Here is a 10,040-nt window from a genome sequence, read left to right as displayed (position 1 = left end):
GGGCACACATCAAATCTCCCAGAGTAACCAGAATGAGAATGAAGGAGATATGCCTGTTCAGTAGTTCTGACATTTAAAAAGTTTAAAACACAAAAATTAAGTAGGCTAACAAGAAAATTTGGAATGTCAAAATTGACTTTAGCAGGTACCACCAAGTTAGCAGAGTGATGGAGAAAGAACCACAGAAGGAGGTTCTGTTAAATGAACCAAATTAGTTTAAAAAAAAAAAAAAGACTAAAGCAGAAAATGATTTATCAGTCAGGAGGGGGTGATGAGTGGAATAAAAGGGACCTAAGATCTTAGTATTTGTCTTTGTCTGGTTTTGCTGCTATAACAGAATACCTGAGACTGGGTAATTTACAATGAACAGAAATTTATTGGCTCACATTTCTGGAGGCTGGGAAGTCCAAGATTGAGGGGTCGGCATCTTTTGAGGGCCTTCTTGCTCCATCGTCCCATAGGTGGAAGGGGGAAGAGCAAGAGAGGGCACAAGAGTGAACTTGCAGCCTCAAGTTCTTTTAATAGTTGGCATTAATCCATTCATGAGAGCCTTGCCATAATAACCTAAAATATCCCTGTGGGCCCCACCTCCCGACACGTTACATTGGGGATTAGGGTTCTACTCGTGCTTTTGGGGGAACACATTCAAACCATAACAGTATAGTTTGGAAGGAAGGTAAATATTGATAACTTCAGCATTTGATGATTTAAATTATATGCAATAATGTAATTAAAACAGAGTCCACAACTTTCAAACTAGTAGAGTTTGAAAAAATAGAGAGAAAAAATCAATTCAAAAGAAGGTAGAAGAGGAGAGGAAAAACACATAAAATAAAAAATTGGAAGGACAAAACAAAATGGTATAAATATATCCAAAGATTTCCATAATCACAATGAAAGTTATGTATGTACTCCAGGCAAAAAAAAAAAAAAAAAATCAGACCAAATGTTTTAAATTATTCAAATAAATGCTATTTACAAGGAACACATTTAAAACATAGCATAAAGAAAAATTGAAAGTCTAAATTTTTANAAAAAAAAAAAAAAAAAAAAATACAAAACAATGGAGAGGAATGACTAAACTCTACAGGAAGAATGAAGCCAGGGGTAAAAAATAAATAAAATAAAATAAGCACAAAGCCAGACAGAAGCACTGAGAATATATGCTTATATAACCTATCAACTGAAACCTGAACATGGGTTGTGAAAACTTGCCATGGCAAGTGAGACAAAAGGGAAAGCTTTGCTATGGAACCAATCTGGGTGTCTGAGTCCCTAAAAGACTCATCCCTCTGATGAGGAAGAGGACAAAAGTAAACCAGTCCTCGTGTAAACTTACAGCCAGGCACCATATTTTCTGGACAATAGCGAGAGTCTCAGGCTACTAAGGTGAACTAAGACAATCCCAGACATACTTCCTTTAACTGGCCAGCAATATAAGACAAAAACGTTTTCAGAAAAAGATTCTAATATCCTAGGCCTCAAATTATTCTTATGAGGACTAAAGATAATGGCAGCTGTCAAGGCTTCCTCTAAAAATAATTTAGAGCAGCAAGAATAACTATTGAACACAATGGCTTTGGCACGCAGGCACGCAGGCAGGCAGGCAGGCAGGCAGGCCGGCCAACCAAAACACAGGGACAGAGCTCTTACACTCCTACCACACTGATAAGGCTTTGAAGTAACAAGAGCAAGCTGGAAAAAAAAAATGGGAGAAAGAGAAGAGAATGAGTTAGATGCTAAGGTGGACGTTAAAAACCCAGAAAGTGTAAGTTACACTAAGTGTGAAAATCCTTTAAAAAGTGTCCTAGTAGGCCTGAGCAGGGACTACAGAAAAGTGATGTAAAAGCATGCTCAATTTGAAGTGACAGGCTTGCAAAAGCACAGTTACACTGGAAAAGAAAAGAGTTAATAAAAAGTGAAAAACAGCCTTTTCAATTAGGTAGGAAGAGAAAAAAGATGCTAACAAGAAAATTCACAGTTGTCAAAGATAAAACACAACTAAAAAATCAGAGGATTTACAAAACCATTCTCTAACCGACACCAAAAATAAATAAATAAATAACCACTAACATGTGCATTGCTACACTAACAGAAGAGGGCACCACAGAACTAGAAAGTCTTTTACACACCCAAATAAAGAACAAAAATATTTCATAAAAATGTAGAAAATTGTTACTCAAAAATTAGAAAGTCAATTCAAAAGAGCTAAACTAATGAAAATCCAACTCTTCTCCCCTACCAGAAAAAAACAAAGAAGCACTTAAAAAAAAAAAAAACAAAGAAACTAATAATAAAAGCAATAAATAAAATTCAGTAAGCAAAAAATTGTAACTAAAATAATACCTTCGGAAATCAAGAAGCATACTTATAAATAATTTCTGAATCAGAATGAATCATAATGAAAAATTCAAATATGTAAAACAGAACATTAATGAAAATACTATGTTTCAAAAGGAGTTGAATGAAATTTTCAGAAATTAGAAAGACGAACATAAGCTTGCCAAAATAAAGTAGAACAGACAGAGACAAGAGCAGAAACAATTAACTAGAAAGTAAACTCACACTGAATGAGAGTTTTAAAACGTCAAAAGTTGTTCCTTTGAATATACTAATAAAATTGATAATCCTCTAGCAGGATTGAATGAGACACAAAAAGGAGAGAAAGGGAGAAAAGGGAGAGACAGAGAACACAAATCATTATTAGGAATCATGCCGCGAACGCTAAAAGGATAAGAAGACATTCGGAAATGAAAAAGGTGACATGCAAAACTGACTCAAGAGGAAATAGAAAAATGGAATAACCATAAAATCATTTTTTAAACTACAAATGAATGAATGAATGATTCAAAATTTTGTCACAAAGAAAATTGGCCTAGATGATTCTAGCAAATTCTACCAAACATTTAAATAGCAAAGTAAATCCAATTTATATAATTTTTTTCTAGAGCATAAGAAAAAAAGAAAAAGACCACTTCGCAAGTCATTTTATGAGGCTAGCATAGGTCTGATATTAGAACCTGATAAGGACACTATAAGAAAGGAAAATTATAGACCAGTTTTACTTATGACTGTTGATTCAAACATCCTAAACAAGCTACGATCAAACCAAATCTAGAAATAGGCGTGGGGGGTGCGGGAGTACACCAGAATTAAATTACACTTGACCCAAAGAATACAAGTTTTTTTTCTAATCTTAGAAAAACAAAATTTACCAATGAATCAAAGAAGAAAAATAATCTAACAAAAATAGATTTTTGAAAAGATTAATGGAACATGGGTAAATTAAAAATAAAAAACAAACCCTGAGCATTGCTTCTGGCCAATGGAATATGGCAAAGGTGATGGGATGTCACTCCCAAGATTACGCTTTTTTTTTTCTTTAACATGATTCCATATTAACGGACTGGAGAGGTTTTCCTACTGGCCTTGACACAACAGACCTGTTGTGAACTGCCAAGGCCCAAGGTAGGGGACTATGGGCAGCCTCGAGGAGCCGAGAGTGGCCAACAGCCAGTAATAAGCCAGGACCCCAGTCATGTAGCCACCAGAAAATGAATTCTGCCAGCAATTTGAATTAGCTTGGAGAAAAAAGTCCCCTCTAGTTGACCCTCCAGTCAAGAATGTAGCCTGGCCAAATGTTGACTACATCCTGGTGAGACTCTGACCAAATAACCCAGCTAAGCTGTACCCAGGCTCCTGAACCATGAAAACTGAGGTAGTGAATGTATGTTGTTCTGAGTCATTAAACTTGTGGTGATTTGTCATGCAGCAATAGAAAGTTCATATAAAAAGGAACATCCTTAATACAATCAATGGCATCTGCAAAATGATATCTTCGTAAAGCACACATCTTACTTACTGGTGAAATGAAGATGCCTGTTACCACCCCCTCCACAGTGGAGGTTCTAGCAGTGTAATACGGCTGGAAAAATAAATAAAAGGAAAAGGATTAGAAAGGCAGAAAATTTTGTCATTATTGGCAACTGCTATGTTTGTCTACTCATCTACTTAAAAGCATCTACAGGCCGGGCGCGGTGGCTCAAGCCTGTAATCCCAGCACTTTGGGAGGCCGAGGCAGGTGGATCACAAGGTCAAGAGATCGAGACCATCCTGGTCAACATGGTGAAACCCTGTCTCTACTAAAAATACAAAACATTTGCTGGGCATGGTGGCGCGTGCCTGTAATCCCAGCTACTCAGGAGGCTGAGGCAGGAGAATTGCCTGAACCCAGGAGGCGGAGGTTGCGGTGAGCCGAGATCGCGCCATTGCACTCCAGCCTGGGTAACAAGAGCGAAACTCCGTCCCAAAAAAAAAAAAAAAAAAAAAGAATTAATAAGACAGTATGATTGCTCATACAAATTTTACGTATACAAATTAATTGCATTTCTATTCCCTATCAATAAGAAACTGGAAAATGAATTTTTTTAAAAAAGAAACCATTTATAATAGCATCCAAAAATATTAAAAGCTTAGCAATAAATTAACAAAAGGCTTGTTAAAGCTTGACAGAGAAAACTATGAAATGTTATTAAAGGACAATAGAGAAAACCTAAATCAATGGAAAAATATCTGTGTTCAGGATTGCGAAGAGTTTATTCTTCACCAAATTAATCTATAAATTTAATGCAATGCCAGTCAAAATCCAAACAGGTTTTTTTTAATGGAAAATGGCAAACTGATTGTAAAATTTACATAAAAACAAAAGAGGCTTTCACATTTCTTTTCTTTTTTTCTTTTTTTTTTTTTTTTTTTGAGATGGAGTCTCACTCTGTTGCCCAGGCTGGAGTGCAGTGGTGCAATCTTGGCTCACTGCAGCCTCCGTCTCCTGGGTTCAAGCGATTCTCATGCCTCAGCACCCTCCTAGCAGCTGGGATTACAAGCACCTGCCACCATGCCTGGCTAATTTTTGTATTTTAGTAGAGACGGGGTTTCCCCATGCTGACCAGGCTGGTCGAACTCCTGAACTCAGGTGATTTCACCCACCCCGGCCTCCCAAAGTGCTGGGATTACAGGCGTGAGCCACGACACCCGGCCAAGGTTTTGGCATTTCCGAAGGAAAACAAGGTGAAAGGATTTGCCTTACCGTATGTCAAGAATGTTTATCATAAAGCTTTAATAGTTAAGGTAATGAGGTCTTTGTGTAGTCAGAGGCGCAAATTGAGTAATGGAACACAATAGAGAGCTGACAAACAGACTCATACCCTGATGGCAACTTGATTTATTATAGAGCTGTTTTTGCAAATCAGTTGGGGAAAAACTAGGATGTTCAATAAACGACTTTGGAACAATCGTTATCTAAATTTTCATATGAAAATTAAGTCTGGTTGAATTAAAAGCATAAATGTGAAGGAAAATTGTGATACTTTTCAGAAGGCAATAGAAAACATTTCTTCCAAGAGCTCAAATCACAAGGGGAATGATTGACAAATTTGAGTAGATTAGATTAAGCCCTTCTGTTCCATAATTTTTTTAAGTGAGCAGACAAGCCACAAATTCAGAGATGTTTGCAATTCATATAACTTACAAAGCCAAGCAATTCCCTCTCCAAGGGAAAAATAAAGCAGGCAAAAGCAAGGAACAGGGACCGCACGGTAAAGGAATCACAAACGGCCACAAACATAAAAGGATGGTCAACCTCATTAGCAATCAAGGAAATGCAAACAAAATCACAAAGTACCACTTCCCAACCACTACAGTAGCCCCAAAAATTGAAAATCAAACAATACAAAACATCGTATGTGGAACAGCGGGACCTCTCATCCACTCCTAGTAGATATGTAATTGGTATAAGCACTTTGGAAAACAATTGAGCATTATTAAGGCAAGTTAAGTATGTGCATATCCAAAGACCCAGTATTATTCACAAAATAAAACCCCAAAACCAATAGAATCAACCCAAATCAAGAATAGGATGGATAATAATCTATTGGATGAAGAGTCATCTGAAAGAATATAATGCAACAATGAAAATGACGTAGATGAACTACAGGTGTGTGTGTCCGCAGCTGTGACTCTCAGCCACACGGGGCTGAGGGAGGAAGCAAGCCGGGAAGACGGCTTGCTCTGCACACAATTGTGTGTTCCAGTTGTATGATCTTCAAATACAGACAAAAATAAATAATAGGCTTCAAGATACACACATTGGACCTCATGGGGGAGGCACAGGGATGAGTTGGGAGGGCTGCCAGGGCAATTCTAGGCTCCTGACACTATTCTAGTTCTCAATCTGGGTAGACTATACGCAGGTGTTCACTTCATTCTCCTTTAACTTGGACAAGGATGGGTTTATACCGCTCTTTCGTATGCCTGCTATACTTCATGGTGTTCAAATTTCTGAATAAAGCAGCATCCTAAAAATGCAGTTTTCCCTGTGGTCTAGTGCGGCTGACTGGCATCTGAGGTCAGTGGGAGGAATGAGCTGACACCCAGCAAAGCTGGCAGAGCTGCAGGGCACACTGGAGCCTCTGATGCCATCTGGGATTCAGAAGACAAGACATCTGCACTTCAGTTGGGAGCAGAGCTTTTATTTCCAGAGAACTTTGACACTGAGCATAAGACAGAAGCTCCTGAAAACTGAGAAGAAGGGACAAAGGAGAAAAAGTCCTTGCAAGTTTCCGTAGAGGAGAAAGAGCCCTGCTTAGCCCAGGTTTGGAGCCAGCTAGACCAGAATTCTAATCTTGACTTAGGGACATACAGGCTAGTCACCTTCTCTGAGAAAGTTGGTTCAACTTCTATGAGAAAAAGTTCGTTCAGGCTCTGAGCCTCAGCGTCCCCATCTGCAAAAGGGGAATAATAATGGGACCTTTGGCATTGCTGTGGACATTAAATGGGATAACTTACGTGAGGTCACCTCCTACAGGCACATCCAGCCAAGCCTCGAGCTGCTTCTGTAAAGCTGCCTGCTTCCAAGCTTGGTGTTTCACCCAGAGGGAGCTGACTTTCTCAGCCATTGTTTCTTTTCATCTGATGATCGTGCTTTCTAGTCTCTGCCATATCTAACTCCAGCTGACTCTCAGCATTAAACGAGGAGGGCTGGAAATCTCAACGGAGTGTCCCAAAGGCTGCAAATCAAGAAAGTGGCTGGCACGGCTCGTATTATACCCAGGGAGTCTAAGCACAACACGGACTGTGGTTAAAAAGAGGCTTTGCTGCTTCAAAAGCACAGTCTTGATCATCCTCCTAACCATCAAGAAATCCTTAAAACTGGCAAATTTCCTCCCAGTCTAATTTTACAGAGATCTGAATCTTTAAAGAAGACCATTAAAAAGTCGAGCCCAGAACACTCAGGAAAACTGTGCAGCTCTGGGAGGTCCCTTGTTCCTGCTGAGGAAGCTCTCAGTGGCCCGTGCCTGCTGCGTCTCCTCCCCACCTCATCCCTGCAGAGCCCCTCCACCCCCCTCCTGCCTGCACTCGTAACCCAGCAGGTGTGCCACTCCTCCCCACAGCTCTCAGCCCTCTACCCATCAAACCCATTAGTTACTTAGGCCCCGCTGCCATCCTCCACCAGGTGGGGCCCGGCACAGAAATGGATGCTCCCCAATCATGCCTTCAAACCCTGCACTGCAAAAATACTCCCTTTTCCTCCTCTCCCCCTGAAATGAGGTAAGTCTGTAAAATAACACCCACCGTGCATTCAGTTTTCAACAGTCTACTCTCTTCTGTCACCAAAACTGCTGTGATGCTTCTGGCTAAATTAATTATAAATTGTGATCTCTCTTTTCTTGCTTATGTTCATTTTCCTTCAATATGTCAACATTCTTGGAGTCAAAACGATAAGCTTTTAAATAGGAACCATCTAGAGCTCAAATGATACTCTCCTCTGCCTGAAAATTCTTCAGAGGCTCTCCCTGCCTGTGGGATAAAGTCTAGATTCCTTGGCATGATTTCTAAGCCTGTCACATAGTAGCCCCGATCCACCTTTCCAGCCTTCTCCTCTCTGCCTTCTGCCCTCCTTCCTCATCCCCTCCCTCTTCAGTTACCCCATCTCACACTTACACACGCACAATCGGGTTTCAGAAACCTGTTTCATAGACTTGTTTTCCCTGTGGCTTGGCACATGCTGTCCCCCCTGCCTGAATGGCTCATATCTACATTTTGCCTAGAAAACTCTACCACATCCTTCAGGATTGACCTCTATAAAGGCCTCCCCATCTCCCTCACTCTGATGATAACAGCTCCCATCTATTTAAACACCCACCGATTCTCAACCTGTACATCAGGATCACCTGAACTAACAATGATTATCCCAGAACTATCGAGTCAGACTCTCCCGTGGTGAGAATAAACCAAAGCTTCCCAAGTGATTCTCATGCATGGCCATGGGTAAGAAGCGTGCTATGTGGGGCAGCGTGCTGAGATCCTGGGCTCTGGAGCCCAGCACTGTGGGTCTAAAAGCCAGCTCCGCTGCTAACCAGCTGCCTCACCTTGGGCCAGGCTCAACTTCCCCAGGCTCTGTAAAGTAGTTGTGGTGGGCTGGACACAGAGATTCACACCTGTAATCTCAACACTTTGGGAGAAGTCAAGAGGGTTGCATAAGGCCAGGAGTTTGAAACCAGCCTGGTCAACATATCACGACTTCATCTCTTTGAAAATAAAGATAGGCCGGGTGCAGTGGCTCAAACCTGTAATCCCAGCACTTTGGGAGGCCGAGGCGGGCGGATCACAAGGTCAAGAGATCGAGACCATCCTGGCCAATATGATGAAACCCCGTCTCTACTAAAAATACAAAAATTAGCTGGGCATGGTGGCGTGCACCTGTAGTCCTAGCTACTCGGGAGGCTGAGGCAGGAGAATTGCTTGAACCTGGGAGGCAGAGGTTGCAGTGAGCCAAGATTGTGCCACTGCACTCCAGCTTGGTGCCTGGTGACAGAGTGAGACTCTGTCTCAAAAAAAAAGAAAAGAAAAGGAAGATTAAAAAATTAGCTGGGCTTGGAGTTGCACCTGTATGTACTCCCAGCTACTCAGGAGGATCACTTGAGCCCAGGAGCTCGAGGTCACAGTGAGCTATGATCATGCCACTGCACTACAGCCTGGGCAACAGAGTGAGACCCTGTCTCAAACAAACAAACAAAAAAAGGGATGATGATGATGATGATGATGCTATCTACTTCATAGGGTTGTTGTGCATTTTAAATGAGTTAATATAGGAAAAGTTCCTGGCACAGAGTAAGTGCTCAATAAATGTTAACTGTGATTGTGTCTCTTAGCATACATTTCAAATAATCTTCGCAGCAACCCTGAAAGACTGTTGCTATTAGTCATGTTTCATAATGAATGATCCGAGGCTCAGAGAAACAAAACAAACTGGCATCCACACCAGGTCAACCGGATCTCAACGACTCTGTTCCTTCTGGTAAACCACAATGTGCTTTGTGTTTGCGGTGGGTGAACCATGTCGAAATGGCCTTATTTTTGGGATGGGCCACTTAACGTCCAATGGCAGGTATTACTCACGTCTTGGGCATCTTTGTGTCCCCCACACCTAGCACAATATATGCCATCTAGCAGGTTCGCAATAGGTGTTGGTTAAACTATGAATTAATAGAGAAAAGAAAGGGAGGGGAAAGAATCAATCATTCGAGGGCGGCCCAAGAGGCGTGAGCTGTTGCTGATGCCTGGAACTGCACCAAGCACCATCCTTCAGAGAAAGGCCTCACAAGCACTGTCTCCTTCACATGGCAACCCCGAAGACATATTCTTATGCCTATTTTAACAGTAAGAAAATGGGCCAGGTATAGTGGCTCATACCTGTAATTTCAGCACTTTGGGAAGCAGAGGTGGAAGAATTGCTTGAAGCCAGGAGTTCAAGACCAGCCTGGGACCCTGCCTCTACGAAAATTATTTTAAAATAAAAAGAAAGAAATAGGCTGGGCGCGCTGGCTCACTCCTATAATCCCAGCACTTTGGGAGGCCAGGGTGGGTGGATCACCTGAGGTCAGGAGATCAAGACCAGCCTGATCAGCATAATGAAACCCCATCTCTACTAAAAATACAAAATTAGCTGGGCGTACTGACTCACACCTGTAATCCCAGCTGCT

The sequence above is a fragment of the Cebus imitator genome, unplaced genomic scaffold, assembly GCF_001604975.1.
Source record: "Cebus imitator isolate Cc_AM_T3 unplaced genomic scaffold, Cebus_imitator-1.0 Scaffold491, whole genome shotgun sequence".
NCBI lineage: Eukaryota > Metazoa > Chordata > Mammalia > Primates > Cebidae > Cebus > Cebus imitator.
This window is presented reverse-complemented; position numbering follows the sequence as displayed.